This window comes from Denticeps clupeoides, chromosome 2, assembly GCF_900700375.1.
Source record: "Denticeps clupeoides chromosome 2, fDenClu1.1, whole genome shotgun sequence".
NCBI lineage: Eukaryota > Metazoa > Chordata > Actinopteri > Clupeiformes > Denticipitidae > Denticeps > Denticeps clupeoides.
In genome coordinates, this window is record NC_041708.1 from 14,229,038 (window position 1) to 14,247,366 (window position 18,329).

The 18,329-nt window shown below is 43.0% G+C and overlaps 1 long non-coding RNA gene across 1 annotated transcript in view; it reads left to right on the forward strand.

The window, feature by feature from the left end:
• The first annotated feature begins 1,259 nt into the window (after positions 1-1,259).
• LOC114784393 (uncharacterized) overlaps positions 1,260-18,329 on the forward strand; it is a 28,669-nt gene continuing 11,599 nt past the window's right edge. Inside the window, exons 1-3 of the long non-coding RNA XR_003748851.1 lie at positions 1,260-1,400; positions 1,628-1,788; positions 17,439-17,512. This is a non-coding gene — a long non-coding RNA (uncharacterized LOC114784393). The remainder of the gene's footprint in view (positions 1,401-1,627; positions 1,789-17,438; positions 17,513-18,329) is intronic.

Genomic DNA, 18,329 nt, shown 5'->3' on the forward strand with positions numbered 1-18,329 from the left:
AATATCTAGACTTAGTATGCCAATTGTGACCAGCTCTTTTTAATATCATTAAATACTTCATGATCCCTTTGTATATAATATATTATATTATATACAAAAGGATATATTATAGGGATTATATTATATACAAAGGGATCCCCATGATCCCTTTTATATATAATATATTATATACAAAAGGGAAAGAACTTAAACAAAACCTGATATTCTCATCTAGCCTTCAATCCAACACCACCCATTTTCGCATAGTTTTTCAGCCTCCTAGAGAACTGCCTGTTTATCAAACTTATGTAAAGCAGAGGTGGGCGGGACCGGCAAAAGTGGAAGTACATGGAGACAGAGTGGGAGCTGTTGAAGCCCTGGCTGGAGTGGGAGAAGAAGCAGAAACTGCAGCAATTGGATTTCGGCAGAGAGATTAACTTTTAAACTTTACTGAGGTTTGTATGAGAGTGTGTAAAGACGATCAGATGCTTGTGTCTCACATCCATTGCGTAACAATTCGCAGCCCTGCTCTCAGGCTTTTTTTCCCCAGTACCCCTTGTAACTCGTAATATTTTACAGGGATTTAAGAGTTGACCGCTCAGAATGGGTCAAGCCAGACTGTGCAGATGCATCATATTTTGATATGTACACACTGACCCACCATTGGGGCAGTGGTGGCTTAGCGTGTAAAGAAACGGACCTGTTTTTGGAAGGTTGCTGGTTCGGATCCCAAACCAACTAATGTGTGACATGTCTGGAACATTTAAACTGACAGCAGCCTGAGACCAATTCAGACAGAATGTGGACAGTATTTGTTTACTGTGAAAGTTTTAATTGAGCAATCTTTTTATGAGATTGTTATTATTATTAGTACAGAGAACTCTAAATGTAATTCCTTTTTTTGTATTCATAACAGGCAGGTTTCTTGACATGTCAGTTGCAATGCGATGTCTCACCTCAAGGTGTAGCTGCCTAATCTTCAACCATCAAAAATAATTAAATAATTGAGCGGTAGGGCGCAGTTCACCATTGTCGTAAGATTCAAATACTGAATTCAAATTACATTACAGATCGTTATCTCACTGAGTATGTTTATGGTTATGATTATGGTAAAAATTTTGCCCAGGAGAAGGAAATCTACTTCAGAAATGTAGAACTGAAAGCAAATAACTGATGGAAAAGGAGAATGAAGCTCAACAAAAAAATTCCTTCACTTCTGCTTTTTCCTCTAGTATTGGAAGTAAAGCACATGACCCAGTGCAGCTGATTGTTCATTGTGCAAAGTTCAAGGCTGGAGTAAAGACACAGACCAAAACTACGACGTTACACCAGATCACATGGCTTCATGCACTGATATAGGATCACAAGGAAGAACAGCACCTGAACAGCAACGTATACACACACAGGTTCGCATGAATCAGGTATGTGACTACATAAACATTTTTTAATGAACGGCCAGTAGGTTGTAATAACCGGTATATAAGGGTGCACACGGGTAGGTTTGGTGAAAAGAGGATGTCTGGTCACCCTAAGTGAATCTAACATTGCAGTTCAACCAAAAATTGAGGGGTTACTCCATGTTTGGAAGTTAAGTGTGTGTTGACAGAGGCATGTTTTCATTGTCCTTTTTTGTTTATGTTTGTGGTAGAAGTTATGGAGCACATCAATAAAAAGACTGGAGACCTGAGTATGTCCTGCGAAGCTCTGACGCCAAAACGAGTTGGGGTTGCACATCAGATTTCAGAACTGCACTTGTCTGGAGACCACTGGGAGGAGGAGCTAATAAAGTTGATGCCTCTCATAATTAAGGTACAATTATTGAATGCACGTTACATGCAAATTTATATGAAACTTTTTATGACAAAGACCAGTGTACCAGTGTTGAGGATATTGCTCCACCTTTTTTATGTTGGTTTAACATAGAATTAACAAAGAATTTTGAACACAATTTAAAAAGCCAACGTTACATTTAAATCTATATAACAATAGTATTTAAATCTTCTGAAAGAACTGTTAATTTTAGGTTTTGAAAGCTGTAATAGATTTCTTAAATGTTTGAAGTCATTACTTCTTATCTGGTACAAGGGTGTTTGCTGGTTCATGCCATTAGAAGTTAAGACAATAAAAATCTGATAAATTTTTTTTGGCAAATAGTTTGACAAATTTGCAGTCCTATATTGCCAAGATTCCACTGAGGTGCCAGTGAGCAAGTTACTCTCCCCACACACTGCTCCCCAGGTGCCTTTCATGGCTGGCCATTGTCACTAAGGTGATGGGTTAAATACAGAGGACACATTTTGTTGTGTCACCATGTGCTGTGCTGCAGTGCTTTAAGAAAGTGAAGTATTGTCATTGTGAAACAGCACAACACGCGGTGCACGCAATGATGCACACTTTCTCTTTCTCTAACTTGTGTGCATAGGATAATAACTTAAGTGCACAGGATATTTTTTTTCTATTTCATGGTATTTAGTGGTGCTTGCAAAAAAACAAAATATCTCCCCCTGAACAAATGACTACTATGTGCGCATACTCAACATTCTTTGTCAGGTTTAGGAATTTTTTCCTCATAGTTTGTCAACAAGAAACGCAGAGCTAGTTAACAATCTTGTCATTAGTTATGTTACATTTCATGGTGCTTTCTCTTCAGATGCCTGGTGAATGCAAACATTGTTCCAGTTGTCTCTGTCAAGGTGTTTTGCCAGGTGCAAATGTGCAATAGAAAAAAAAAAATAAATAAATTATTTTGTATATGCCCATGAAAACATAGAAATTAATGGGATAAACACAGGAAATATAGTTTACAAAATAAGTCTCTATGCTGATGATATATTACTTTTCCTTGAGAACTTGCCTTCCACTCTTTTTTTTGTTAACAACAACAACAACAACATTTATTTCTTATACAGCCCAAAATCACATACAGTATGTCTCAATGGGCTTTGACAGGCCCTACAGTTGACACCCCCCACACTTGACCCTTCTGCACACAAGGAAAAACTCCACACAAAAAAAAACTCTAGGAGAGAGAAAAAAAAGAGAGGAAGAAACCTTGGGAAGGAGTGATACAGAGAGGGACCCCCCTTCCAGGGTAGAGTGAGCCTGCAAATGGTGTCAGTGCAGGGTTGGATATGATATAATGATAAGTCCTACGGTTGTAGGGTTGGAGAAGTCCAGGATGTATTCAGTGTCATGGTCTAGATTACGTGTCCATAATGATGTTACTGGTCCATTTGAAGATCCCTGAAGCTGTAGTTGTAACGGTGGTGGTGGCTGTGGTGACCCTCTGGTTTGTTTCATGTTTTGTCCTTGTAAAGCAGTTGTCAGGAACCAGGATTTATTTGCTGGTCTGATCACTGGGGTCTGCCAGTAGTCTGGGCGCTTGATTCCGTGTCTCGGAGAAAAACAAACAGAAGCAGCGGCAGACGGTTGCACTGTACGACCGATACTGAAATATGTGGTTATAATGGTATATTGGTGCTACAGTGGCCCGGTACCCTAACTAGGACAGCCTAACTGGTGAATTTAACTTTGTCTGTGATAAACTGGACTTTATAATTGACATTGCGTCAAAGTCAAGTGAAATGAGGGTCTAGGACTTTAGCAAAAAGCCAGTGAAAACAGATGAGATTGGATTTAAACACTGAGACTGTGTCTGAATCCCGGACACTGACAGGCAAGCTGTTCCACAACTGCGGAGCTCTATAGGAGAAGGATCTGCTCCCAGCTGTGACCTTCTGCACCTTTGGTACCATTAGTGACCCCGCACCCATTGATCGAAGGGGGCGTGGCGGTTCGTAAGGAACCAAAAGTTCACTCAGGTACTGTGGGGCGAGACCATTTAGAGCTTTATAGATTAAAAGTAGGATTTTGTAGTCAATCCTAAATTTGATGGGTAACCAGTGCAGTGATTGTAAGACTGGGGTGATGTGGTCAAATTTCCTGGTTCTTGTTAGAACTCTGGCTGCAGCATTCTGTACTAGCTGGAGTTTACTCGTGCACCTACTAGAGCATCCAGACAATAATGCATTGCAGTAATCTAACCTTGATGTAATAAATGCATGGACCAACTTTTCTGCATCATGCATTGAAATGATATTTCTTATTTTCACAATATTTCTAAGGTGAAAGAATGCTATTCTAGTGACATTATCTACGTGCGAACTGAATGAGAGACCTGCATCAATGATGACACCTAGATCCTTCACTTCAATACTCGGTGAGATATTGATATTGAATAAAATTAGACAACACTCTTGATTTCTCTATAAAAATTGCCATCAACAACAAGTGTTATTTTGGCCGAAAATACTCTATAAACAACGTCCATGAAGTTTATTAGGATATTTTATTGATATACAAGTTAAGATTAGAAAGGGCAAAAATGAGACCTCCAAAATTATTAGCCCCAGGCCATTAATAGTCAATAGTATACATGTCATGCCCAACAGGTATGTAGAGAAAACAACAGATTCTGAACATCATTTATTTCTTATATAGCCCAAAACCACATACAGTATGTCTCAATTGGCCCTACATTTGAAACCCTCCACACTTGACCCTTTCTGCACACAAGGAAAAATTCCAGGAGAGAGAAAAAAGGGAAAAACTTTGGGAAGGATGACGTCCTTTCAGGGTAGGGTGAGCCCGCTGGGTAGAGTGACCCTGCAAATATCAGTGCAGGGTTGGTAACGATTTGTCCAAGAAATTTGTCCAAAGTGCAGTATGGACCATCTGTTCATGTTTGGAGGTACTGGACAGTGCAGAATAGGTCTTAGTCCATTTTCATGGTCTACACTGCATGTCCTTTATAATGCTACTGATACTGGTAATGCTTCAAATGCAAGAGTTAATGTCTCGTAGACCTATTTAGACTTTCTTTTAGGAAAATGTTACAGGCAATCACTTTGAAAAAAAATACAAAGATGAACAGCTATACTGAGTGTAAAAATCTCAATAAATAATCTAAAAAAAAAGCAATATTCTTTACAGAATTTTACATTTTGTAATTCAACTGAATTAAACTAAACATCCCATTTCACATGACCCTGATGGGACTGTTTCAGACGTCCATGGAGTCAGGTGAGCGCAGACTGAACACAGACCATATTTCTGCTCATTGGGGCTCAGCGCAGAAGATATGCATGTTTTTCAAAATAATGTCATGTTGTAGATTTCTGGACACTCAGAGAATGATCAGCTTTCCCTCCATTCTCGCTTTGTGTGTGGATTTTGAAGTGGTATTAAGAACACTCGCCTGCTTGGATTCTATTGGTCATGCAAAAATAATTTTTATACCACTGCCAGAAAATCACCAAGCAACATAATTATGATGTAATCGATTAAGTTCTTCACACCATTGATGTAATATTGTCCACATCTGCATTGATTATATCGATTATATGATTAATTTAAACAAAAATCATTTCAACACCACTCTGGTTCATTTTCATGCTGGATCGTCTCATCAGCAGCTCATTGCCGGGAACCAGGATCCCTTCGGTGGTATTATCATTGGATGTGGACTGGCCACTTGATTCAGTGCCTCTGCGAGAACAAACAGAAACAGCCGCAGACGGTGGCATTGTACAACTGGTACAGAAATACATAGCCACTGTAGGGTGGTAGTAACACTAGTGGGTATCACACTCGCCTATGAACCAGAAGACCCAGGTTCAAACCCCACTTACTACCATTGTGTCCCTGAGCAAGAGACTTAACCCTGAGTGTCTCCAGGGGGGACTGTCCCTGTACTGATTGTAAGTCGCTCTGGATAAGGGCATCTGATAAATGCCGTAAATGTAAATGTAGTTGGTATATTAGAGCAATAGTGTTCCGACAGCCTAACTAAGGTGAATTGAACACTGTCTATGCTTGAGTAGGTGACTGTGCATTAAAGTGGACTTAATAATTGACACTGTGTCTGGGATTTTAACTGACTGACAAGTTGTTCCGCACCTGCGGAGCTCTATAAGAGAAGGATCTGCACCCAGCTGTGACATTCTATACTTTAGGTACGCAGAGGATGTGGCGGATTGTAAATAACTAAAAGTTCACTCAGGTACTACAGCGTGAAACCATTATGTGCTTTATAGGTATAGTAGAATTTTGTAGTTAACCCTGAATTTGATTTTTAGCCAGCTAGAAATTTGGGCTTGGAAAGCAGTTAAAGGTTAAAAGGATAGAAGGATGAAGGTGAAGAGTGGAATCATTGTTGAATTAGTTAATTTCTTGGAATGGTTAAAATTGTCAAGAAATGAGGAAAGGAGGAAGAGTGAAATCATTGTTAAATTAATTAATATGCAAATGAAAGCCCAATTAATCTAAATTTTTATCCAATTTCACTAAATTAACACAATGCGTCTCGAAATTTGGTAACGTTCAGAGCATGTTTAAAAATGTACATGTTAGCATGCTAATGTGAGCATTCTAACATCAAACATGCTAAAGAGGCAATCAATCACATATATTTTTATGTTTGAAACATAAAAAAAATAAAGCTAGCATGCTAACATCTACAATACTAATGGGCGAAGTCATGATACATCACATAAAATTTTGGGACATTTGTCTTGATTGGAAAATGCTCTGTAAAATGAATGGGCTTCAATGGGAGGATCGAGGGATGACTTTTCTGCATCGTGCATTGGGATCATGTTTCTTATTTTTGCAATGCTCTCATAGTGATATTATCTACATGCAAAATGAATGAGAGACCTGTGTCAATGAGATCCTTTACTTCTGTACTTGGTGAGATAGAAAGGCTATCCAGAGTTATGATGTTGTCTGGCTGCTTGAGGACCAAATAAAAGAGCTTCTCTTCTCTTGTCTTATCATTCGACAAACGAATTATTCAAGTACAAGAGCTTCTGTCTTATCATTTGACAAATAAATTATTCGACAAACAGAACAATGTGACCACAAGGAAATCCTCCTTCCGGTGATTAGATGCTGTGTCTAACCATGGTGGACGTGAGGAAAACTCTTCACAAAATTAACTCATGAAAGGCAACATCCCTGGAAGAATGCTCAGAGAATTTGCAGACCAGCTGGCAGATATTCTCACAGACATCTTCAACATCTCACTGAGTATCGCCTTTGTGTCCTACGTGTCTCAAAACAACCACCATTGTGCGTGTGTTGAAGAAGTCTTAAGTGTCATGTTTCAATGACACAATGTTGCACTTATACCCATCATGATAAAGTGCTCTGAGAGGCTGGTCATGAAACATGCTGCCTGCACTGGACCCACTGCAATTCGCCTATCGCTCCCATGGACTATGCCATTGCTACCACCTTGCATCTGACCCCCTGGAGCCCCTCAGGGCTGTGTGCTCAGTCCAATGCTGTTCATATTGCTGACCCACTACTGTGCAGCGATGCACAGCTCCAACCACACGAGTCATCAGCAAAAATGATGGGTCAGTGTACAAAGAGTACCACTCTCCACTGAACATCGATGGTTCTTGTGTGGATATAGTCAAGAACACAAAGTTCTTTGGTGATCATTACTACCTTGGTTGATTTTATTGTAAAATTATCTGAAATTATTTCATATTGTGGAAGAGCAACTATGTCTTCCATATTTAAACCAAACAGCTTTATCCACAGATACAACCAGGAAACAAAATCTGTAAATTCACTAAGAAACTCTGAGTAAAGTCCAGGGGGTCTATAAATAAGAATCAATGGAATAAACTTGTTTTTCTATAACTTATGAATAAAGAATATCTTGTATCAAATGAATTTGGCTAGGAGGTTTAGAGGATTTCAAGTTGGTTGGAATTAGTCTTCTTGCCAGTAGAGTAGAAAAGGCCAGCATGTCCCTTTGATGGGCAGACAGTGATGGAGGTGCAGAGAAACAATGCCCCAAGTGGATTGGACTCTACTGTTTTCCTCACAAATTCTGACAACAGGTCAAATATCTCAGTCCAGTACTGCTGTAAGGAAGGGCAAAGCCAGAACATATTAATAATATTGGCAGAGGACTGCCAATATTAACTAATTTTATAGAGATGCTTGAATTGGCTAAAAAGATGTCAGATAAAGTAATCTGCTCTGGCCCATTACCGCAGTTTCGGCGTAGCGACGAGACCTGTAGCAGGCTCCTGGATATAAATCACTGGTTGTCGGAGTGGTGTCCAAAAAATTAAGTGGGCTTTATTAATAACTGGCCAACATTTCGTGGAAGCCTGGTCTTTTTGGGCGAGATGGCATCCACCCCAACTGGGCGGGCGCCACTCGGGCAGGCGTCTAAAAATCTCGCCAGAGCCGAGATCAGGCAGCAGACAGACTGGCTAAACCGAGCATCTTCTATTTGCATAAAGTCGCCACCCAGTGTGTATACTATTGACACTGTGTCTTTACCTCGCTCTATTAAAACAAGAGATTCTAAAAGAAACATTAATAATAAAACTCATAAATATGCTAACACTGTGTCTGTTCCTTGGGCTGGATGGGGTGTCTGTTTCAGCAACTTATTACCCATTATTATCATTCACTCTGAACGTACCACCAGCACCTCCGATATGAGAACAGGATTATTAAATGTTAGATCTCTCACACCTAAAACGCTCATTTTTTATGTTATTACAGATCAGGGGTTTGATGTGTTGCAGTAATTTATAAAGATAACCTTGGCATTACTCATAAACCCGGACATGGATTTAATTCTTTTGACATTCTACATGTCTAGAATTAACACTGCGTAGTACATTAAATAATGTCGCTCCCCTCAAAAGGAAGATAGTAAAAGATAAAAAAAACTTAATTCCTTGGTATAATGATCACACGCTCTCGCTTAAGAAGATTTCCCTAACAAGATTAGAACACAAATAGCGTCGAAGTAAATTAAACGTATTCAGAATAGCGGGAAGGAGAGACTACTTAACTATAAGAAGACTCTTAGTGAAAGTGAAAGTGAAAGTGAAGTGATTGTCACACGTGATACACAGCAGCACAGCACACAGTGCACACAGTGAAATTTGTCCTCTGCATTTAACCCATCACCCTGAGTGAGCAGTGGGCAGCCATGACAAGCGCCCGGGGAGCAGTGTGTGGGGACGGTGCTTTGCTCAGTGGCACCTCAGTGGTACCTTAGCAGATCGGGATTCGAACCAGCAACCTTCTGATTACGGGGCAACTTCCTTAACCGCTAGGCCACCACTGCCCCAAGCGCAGCTCGATCAACGTATCTCTTCTTGTTAATAGACAAAAACAAAAATAATCCCAGTTTCCTGTTTAACACTATAGAAGAGATAACCAGGAATAAGACAGAAACTGATACGACCACTCAAATATAGTCATAGAAGTGACGATTTTATGAATATTGATATTTCTATGGAAAATAACCAATTAGAATGCTTAAATCTTATTAAATGAGGTTGAACTAAATTCAGCATGAACAAATTAAACTAATCTCATCGTCAAATCAACGTACTTGCTCTTTGGATCCGCTTCCTACAAGGCTCCTTAAACAAGTAGCACCCGATATTATAAATCCTATCCTAAAAATTGTTAACTCGTCGCTTGGCACTGGCCACATACCAAGTTCGTTCAAGGTAGCAGTCATTAGACCCCTGATTAAAAAGCCTGATCTTGATCGCATTCAGCTTTCAAATTCTAGACCGATATCCAACCTTCCGTTTATATCAAAAGTCATAGCCCAGTAGCTGAGCGCATACCTAGACAGTAACAATATCCATGAAGTATATCAATCGGGATTTAGACCTCATCATAGCACTGAGACAACGCTGGTTAAAGTGGTTAATGACCTGCTGTTGGCCTCTGATCAGGGACACATCTCGTTGCTTGTCCTGCTTGATCTGACTGCAGTGTTTGACACTATCGATCACGATATTCTCCTTGCCAGGTTAGAGAATGTTTTTGGGATTAAGGGAACTTGACCAACTGATATCAGTTTGTGGACATCAATGTTGATTTGTCTTCACATAGTAAAGTAAAGTTTGGTGTTCCACAAGGTTCTGTCCTAGGTCTGTTACTATTTTCCCTTTACATGTTACCTTTAGGTGACGTCATCCGCAAACATGGTATTAGCTTTCATTGCTACGCTGATGACACACAGCTGTATCTGTCAACAATGCCAGATCAGAGGCAGCAGCTGAACAAAATAGAGAATTGTCGGAAGGACATTAGACAGTGTATGCTCACCAACTTTCTTCTGTTAAACCCTGACAGGACAGAAGCTCTCGTACTTGGGTCTCAAGCAGACAGGCATAAGCTGGCATCATAACCCTGGATAGCCTTTCTATTTCACCAAGTATTGGATCTAGGTGTCATCATTGATGCAGGTCTCTCATTCAATTCACATGTAGATAATGTCAATAGATATTTCACCTTAGAAATATTGCAAAAATAAGAAATATCATTTCAATGCATAATGCAGAAAAGTTGGTCCGTGCATTTATTACATCAAGGTTAGATTACTGCAATGCCTTACTGTCTGGATGCTCTAGTAGGTGCATGAGTTCTAACTTGAACTAGGAAATTTGACCACATCACCCCAGTCTTACAATCACTGCACTGGTTACCCATCAGATTTAGGATTGACTAAAAAATACTACTTTTGACCTATAAAGTTCTAAATGGTCTCGCCCCACAATACGTAATAATAACTTTTAGCTCTTTACGATCCACCACACCCCCTTCGATCACTGGGTGCGGGGTCACTACTGGTATCCAAAGTACAAAAGGTCACAGCTGGGAGCAGATCCTTCTCATATAGAGCTCCGCAGTTGTGGAACGGCTTGCCAGTCAGTTGTCCGTGACTCAGATACAAAGTTTAAGTCCCAGACACTCATTTCACTTCATTTTGACACAGTGTCAATTATAAAGTCCAGTTTATCACACAGTCCCCCTGTTAGACACAGACAGTGTTAAATTCGCCCTAGTTAGAGTACCGGGCCACTGTAGCGTCTGCCACTGCTTCTGTTTGTTTTCTCCGAGACACGGAATCAAACACACAGACCATTGGCAGACTCCAGCGAAGAGACAGAAGATAAATCCTGGTTCCTGACAACTGCTGAACGATGACTCAGCATGAAACAAACCAGAGGGTCACCACAGCCACCTCCACCATAACAACTACAGCTTCAGGGATCTTCAAATGGACCAGTAACATCATAATGGACATGTAATGTAGACCATGACACTGGACTACACTCTGGACTTCTCCGACCCTACAACTGTAGGACTTTTTTTTTCTTTCTTATTGGACAAATCATCACAAACCCCACACTGACATCACTTGCAGGCTCACTCTACCCTGGAAGTGGGTCCCTCTCTGTATCATTCCTTCCCAAGGTTCTTTTTTGTGTTTTTTTGTGTGCAGAAGGGTCAAGTGTGGGGAGTGTCAATTGTAGGGCTTGTCAAAGCCCATTGAGACATACTGTATGTGATTTTAGGCTATATAAGAAATGAATGTTGTTGTTGTTGTGACTGCTGACATCTGTCGCACAATGGACTGATGCCCTCACAGATTTGAGACAACGACACCTTAGTGTAAGATTTTTATGAAGCACTTGTGAGAAAGAGGCAAACACATTGTATATGTATAGGTCTTTAAAAAAGTGAATGCCAGCTTTTGACCACATAGAGAACAGATCATCAGGGATGATGGAGGGAACTGGTGATTTGCAGCCAGTGGGGCATATGTGGAAGAAGTTTGTAACCCAAATTAACATTTAAACTGAGCCCAAAGAGATTTTTAACAATCCTATTCTTGGGTAAAGTGGAAGAGAGAATTTTGACTGAATTAGCTTCTATTGCTAACCAATTCATTTGAGCATCTGAGGTTTCGGACTGAAGCCATACTAATATTAGATGGCCAATAATAAAACCTAAAATGTGGTAAGGCTAAGTTTTCTTGGTCTTTGTAAGTACTGTCTGCATAGTCTCTCAACCTTCTTGTTTCAGATAAACTCAGAGATCACAGGACTGTCAGGATTGACTGCAGCTGGGCTCATCACCTGAAGCCAATCCTGCATAAAATCCGGAGATTTCCGCCCCTTCAGGAGCGCCGACACCCTAGTGAACTTTAGTGGACTTTAGTGCACGTTTGTGAATGTGTGTATTTTTGAGTTCTTGCAATCGGCACATGCCTGCGGGTTAGTTTTAGTTGATCCCACTTTATTTCCCTTTTCGGCTACCATGCCATTGTTTATTTGCGTTTATTGTTTGTTTATTAATAAAACCCCTTCCCAGCATGTCCCACCTCTGCACTTCCTTCCCCCGTCAGCTCGCGGTCGTGACAAAAATTAGCGTTTAAAAGATTTTGTGGTGACACAGATACCAAGATATGTAAAGTTATGATGGGCAATTTTGAAGGGTACGCTATAAAGAGGGTAAGTCTTAGCAGCAATTCTAATTGGAAATAACTATAATAAATAATAAAGGGACACTCTCACCTCCCGCCCAATCCTAACAATTCCAGTAATCTGAGTGTTCAACTGCAAGCGCAAATAATAATGGTCTTAAGGGGCAACCCTGCCTAGTCGAACGATAGAGGGCAAAATATTCAGAAGGATTATTATTTGTTCTAACAGATGCTTGCGGTGATTGAGTAAAGTATCCTAATCCATGAAATATAGTTTGTTTTAAAACCAAACCTCCCCTGTGTATGAAAAATATAAGGCCATTCCACTCTATCAAAAGCCTTTTCAGCATCAGAGTGTTATAAATTGTATTTATAACAGTTTCTAAGGTTAGAGAAAGAGTGTATATTTCGGATAAATCCAGTCTTGTCTGCAGAGATGATGTTCGGAAGGGTAAATTCTAGTCTTAAAGCCAACAATTTTGATAACAGCTCAAAATTAGCATTCAACAAGCTGATTGGGCAGTAGGTAGAACAACACAAATGATCTTTGCCCTTTTTCAAAAGCATTTAGATATTGGCTTGTGAAAGGGTTTGAGGAAGGAAGCCAGAAACAAAAGATTCATTATACATGTCCAGTAATAATAGGGCCAGTTTATCCCAGAACTTTCTATAATTATTTTTTATTAATTTTGCTTGAAATTAATAAAAAAAATGCCTTACAAGATCTTGAAAATAGTTCAGTGTCTCATAATAAGTTGGTGCTCAAAAGAAGCATTTTTAAACCATTCTTTGTTTTAAGTGTATATAACTTTTTTCAGTTCAAAAATTGTGACACTCTTCTAGATTTAAGTCCAACACCTTACTTGAAATAAGATTAGAAATTGGCATTTTGAGATTAAATATTATATTTTTACCATTATTATTTTTTGTCATAATTATTCATTTCTAGTGCATTTACCAGAGAGGACTGTTAATAATTTATTATTTACGCATGTGATTAAACATTAATCTATATTTATATATATACACACACACACACACACACCATTTTGCTGTGACTTTATTTAACCAAACTGCCCCTTAATAAACCTGTAAAATATATGCATTGCACAGGCACAGTCAAAGCACAGTCGAACACACTGCTAGACACTAAAACTGCTCAACCTGTAACATTTGTTATTAACAGAAAGTGCTTTTATGATTCAAATTAAATGTCTCAGGGCTACATTAACATGACCATTAGACCACATTCCTTAAACAATACAATTGTAACATTGTAAGATTGGGCATCGCAGGACCATACTTTTGTTTTGCATAGCGACCATCTACAAGGAGAAATGTGACATTCCTGTGCAAATTGTTGTGCATGAAGATTCAACACCTCTGTTTCACACGCCATTTTGTCGGACGGCCTTTTGCCGAGCCAAACGTGTGAAGTGTTGGCCATCGGGACCGCCCACTCTCTTTGTCTTCCCCAGATGGGAGGCATCGGGAAGGGGGGGGGGGGGGTGGGTGACATCAGAAACAACAGGTTCTGATTGGTCTGTGACAACTTCCTGTAGACCAGTGACAACTTCCTGTAGGCCAGGGGTATTGTCACGTCTACGGGCTTACGGGGCAAGGAAGCACAGAGGTCTGACATGCTGGCAAGGGTTTTTTTATTATTAAATAAACAATAAACACAAATAAACAATGGCGCGGTGGCCAAAAAGGGAAATAAAAGGGAATAAACGCAAACAAACCCGCAGGCGTGTGGCGATTGCCAGAACTTAAAATACTAACACACGGTTGCAATGTCAAGTTCACGAAAATGCCGGAGACCTGGAAGGGGCGGAAACATCCGGCATTTAAGTGCTGTCAGGATTGGCCACCGGTGTTGAGCACATCTGCAGTCAATCCTGACAGAGCCCCCCCCTCCAAGGGCTACGTCCTCGGAGCCCCAGCAGTACCATCAGTGGAGGTGGCGGGGCGGATGGTGGCAACCACAGGGCTCCTGCCCTGCTGTATCCTCCCCTTGGAGGACCCGGTCCCTCGGACTGGCTCCCCGGCGTGGTCAGGCGTGGCGGCCCCGGTCCCTCGGGCTGGCTCCCCGGCGTGGTCAGGTGTGGCGGCCCCGGACCCTCGGCCTGGCTCCCCGGCGTGGTCCTGCTTGGCAGCCCCGGACCCTCGGCCTGGCTCCCCGGCGTGGTCCCGCTTGGCAGCCCCGGACCCTCGGCCTGGCTCCCCGGCGTGGTCCCGCATGGCGGCCCCGGACCCTCGGCCTGGCTCCCCGGCGTGGTCCCGCATGGCGGCCCTGGACCCTCGGCCTGGCTCCCCGGCGTGGTCCCGCATGGCGGCCCCGGACCCTCGGCCTGGCTCCCCGGCGTGGTCCCGCATGGCGGCCCCGGACCCTCGGGCTGGCTCCCCGGCGTGGTCCCGCATGGCGGCCCCAGACTCTCGTACCTGCACACAATAATCAGGGCCGATCCATCTGGGTATGTGTGGGCCCTGTCTCCACACGTCCCCTCTGACACGTCTTGTGTCACCCCCTGCACCGCGCAGGGAGATTGTCCCAGAGCCTCCGGCGACTGTTCCAGGCACCCCAGGCTGGTACCTTCTGGGACTATGCAGCCCCTCTCGCTGCACAGCCCTGGTGCCAAGGGGGGGCATTGCCAGACCATCCGGCTAGCCCCTTCTGCATCCGTTGGGACAAGCAGGCCCTCTTCCTGCCTATCCCAGCTGGGTCCTCATGCCTACCCGGGGGCTCTATGGCGCTCCACCCCTCTGGAGGCAGACGCAGGCCCATGCCTGGCCCGCCCTCCTCACCGGCTACCGGAGGACCCAGCTCAATCGCTTCCCCACCTACCCTCCCCTCAGGAGGAGCCCCCAACCCGAACTGCACCCCCCCAAAAAATTATTTGGGGGAGCACCCCCCCCCCCCGGCTGGACTTAGGGGTACCTTGGGGCTCGTCCACCTCGCCTTGGACCGGTGCAGTCAGGTTGGGAACTCCCTCCCTGGGGTTCGGCTCTGCTGCTGGGTCAACATCTGGTGGACACAAAGAGGGGAAGTGGGGGCAACATACGGACACATATACCACGCACACACACACACAGACAGAGACAGACAGAAGAGAGGGTCGTCTGGCTCCCTCTCTGGGCTCTCCGGGACCTCCTCAGGGGGCACAGCCAGGATCTTGGGAGGTGCGACCTTCTCGGACGCGCGCGCTGGGTGGAGCCATCCTGGCCCCGACTGCCCAACGAAAATCCATGTCATTGTCGCTTTCGTCATCCGTGTCCTCCCACCTGTGACTCCGAGGGTCGTCCACCCTGCGGACATCCTGGACCCAGGGTGCGATCAACTCCCACGGGCAGTACTCTGGCCATTCGGGCTGGAGCCTGCCCACCTCCTCGCTGGAGGGACGCCGCCGTTGTCGCTTCTCACCCCCCTGGAAGTGACGTGGGTCCCCACGGACCTCGCGACGATCGCAGACTGGCGCGATGGGCGGAGCCCAACTCTCGTCTCCCGTGCTCTCGTCGTCGTCCGTGTCGTCCCAGTCCACGGGGAGCCTTGCCAGCAGAGCGCAGAGTTCCTGGCTCGACATGGCGAAGATCGTGGGGGTCGCATCCTCTGCGCTCGCTGCCCACGTCACTTCCTCGTTGCTGCCGACGCCAACGTCCTCGCTCCGCCCACTCACCCGCCGACGTTGTCGCTTCCGGGTTTCGCAGAGTTTCCCGGGGGTGACGTCATCACGCAGCGGCGCTTACCACGGCTTCTCGGGGAGAAAACGCTCCACCAGAACGGGTGTCGTGTCTCTCCCCTGGCGTCCGCGTTCGCCGCGCCGGGCTGCGTCCTTCGCGGTGCATTTTCTCCTCTGCTTTTTACCTCTGCGCTTTTGGGGAGGTCTCCGGCATTCTGTCACGTCTACAGGCTTACGGGGGAAGGAAGCGCAGAGGTCTGACATGCTGGCAAGGGTTTTTTATTATTAAATAAACAATAAACACAAATAAACAATGGTGCGGTGGCCAAAACGGGAAATAAAAGGGAATAAACATAAACAAACCCGCAGGCGTGTGGCGATTGCCAGAACTGAAAATACTAACACACGGTTACAATGTCAAGTTCACGAAAATGCCGGAGACCTGGAAGGGGCGGAAACATCCGGCATTTAAGCGCTGTCAGGATTGGCCACCGGTGTTGAGCACAGCTGCAGTCAATCCTGACAGGTATAAAGGTCTGCTCACATCTTTCCCAGCTGTCTTTCCATCGAAACCGGATCTTCTGGTTTTCGAGCCTGCTCTATCATCTCATTATTTCCCATGGCTCTGCCTCTTTGTCTCTCCCCCTTAACTCTTTCTTCTCATTTTTTTTTCTCTGTAACCTTGGTATACATATCACAAATGCAGAGGAGCAGCCACAGGAAGAGGCGGCTGCCTTAATGTGGACCTTGTATCTAACCTGTCTTTCTTTCAGTTCCTGGCAATCGCCACACACCTTTCGTTTAGTTTCTGTTGCTTTTATGTTTAGCTTTGGCCCTTGTGCGGATCATGCCTCGCTTCTGCACCTCCATGATCGGAGACCTATGGAGCAGAGTTGGGGGTTTACAAAAATAATCACAGTCATTGTGTTTATTCAAATCCACATTTTGGTTAAAATTCAATAAATCTCTCAGCACTAACATCCCAACTCTTTGTACTTTTGTCACGATGGCGAGCTGACGGGGGAAGGAAATGCAAAGGGACAATACTGGGGACAATTTATTAATACCAATAAAGGAACAGAAATCAAAATGGTGTGATGGCCGAAAACAGTGAAAAAACACAAACTAGCCCTCAGGCGTGTGGCAATTGCCAGAACTCAAACTATACACATAAGACATTGCCAGGTCAAGTTCACACACAAGTTCACACACACACACAAATGGAGTTTACTAAAATGCGGTCACTGCAGAGGGGCGGAGTCACAGGCTTTTAACAGCTGTCCAAATTGGCTACAGCTGGAAACAGCCCTGTGGCCAATCCTGACAACTGTATGTATAAAATATAAAAACATTGTATAGCACTGAACTTTAAACGGTTAACATGACTGCTGAGCAAATGGGTGCAAATTTTCCTCTAACAAAGTTTTTCCTATTCTCTTTTTTTCCAGGCAGTTCCTTCGTCTTGGCAAACCTCTCCTGTCTAAACTAGAGAACACCAACAAATGTTATGCTCATGTTTGCGGTAATGATTTTCTTTTTTAAATGAGGGTTCAATCACACATTATTTTAGTACTCTAGAATTTCTGCTGTTCCTCAGGTAATAGCATAGAGCGTTCAGACTGTTCAGATGGAAATGGAGGGAGTCAATTCTTGCAAACAAAGCAAGAATTCGGCTTTTTATACAGCAGCTCCAGAAACTATGTTAACTTCCCTCTGCACCAAATCATTAGCCTGGTCTCCATGACGTCACCCCGGAGTTTCTGGCCTCAAAAGGTGTCTGTCACACCTTCTTTTGTGGAATTTGATATGTCACAAAGTGGATATGGGTAGGTGTTCTATATCATGTTTATAACATATTTAACCTTTCAATAACTGCAGTAAAATACACACAATAATGAAATGTGAAAAACTGTAAATAGATTCAGTTATTTAAATTAAATGATTAAATGGAATAAAAACTGAAACACAGTCAATCAGTTGTTGTCATCTGATGTATTTAAATGAGCCATGAATCAGACCTTGTATCAAGCACCCACACAAGTTTCTTCAAACATTTTTCAAAGATTGGGTTGTTTCCATGAACTTTGTGAATTCCAGTGTGATAAGATGTGATACTATGATAAAATGTCACCTACTGTGATAAGATGCCATAAATCAATTTGTAAAATGTCCTCACTACTAAATAATCGAGGGTTAACTGTCAGTGTTATAACAAATTGGAAGCAATTAAGAACAGCAGCTCAACATTGTGGATGAGTCTGGCTTAGGGTTTGGCTTAGTCTCTTAGTTCCAGTGAAACAAACTTTGAATGCCTCAAGATACACTCACCAGCCACTTTA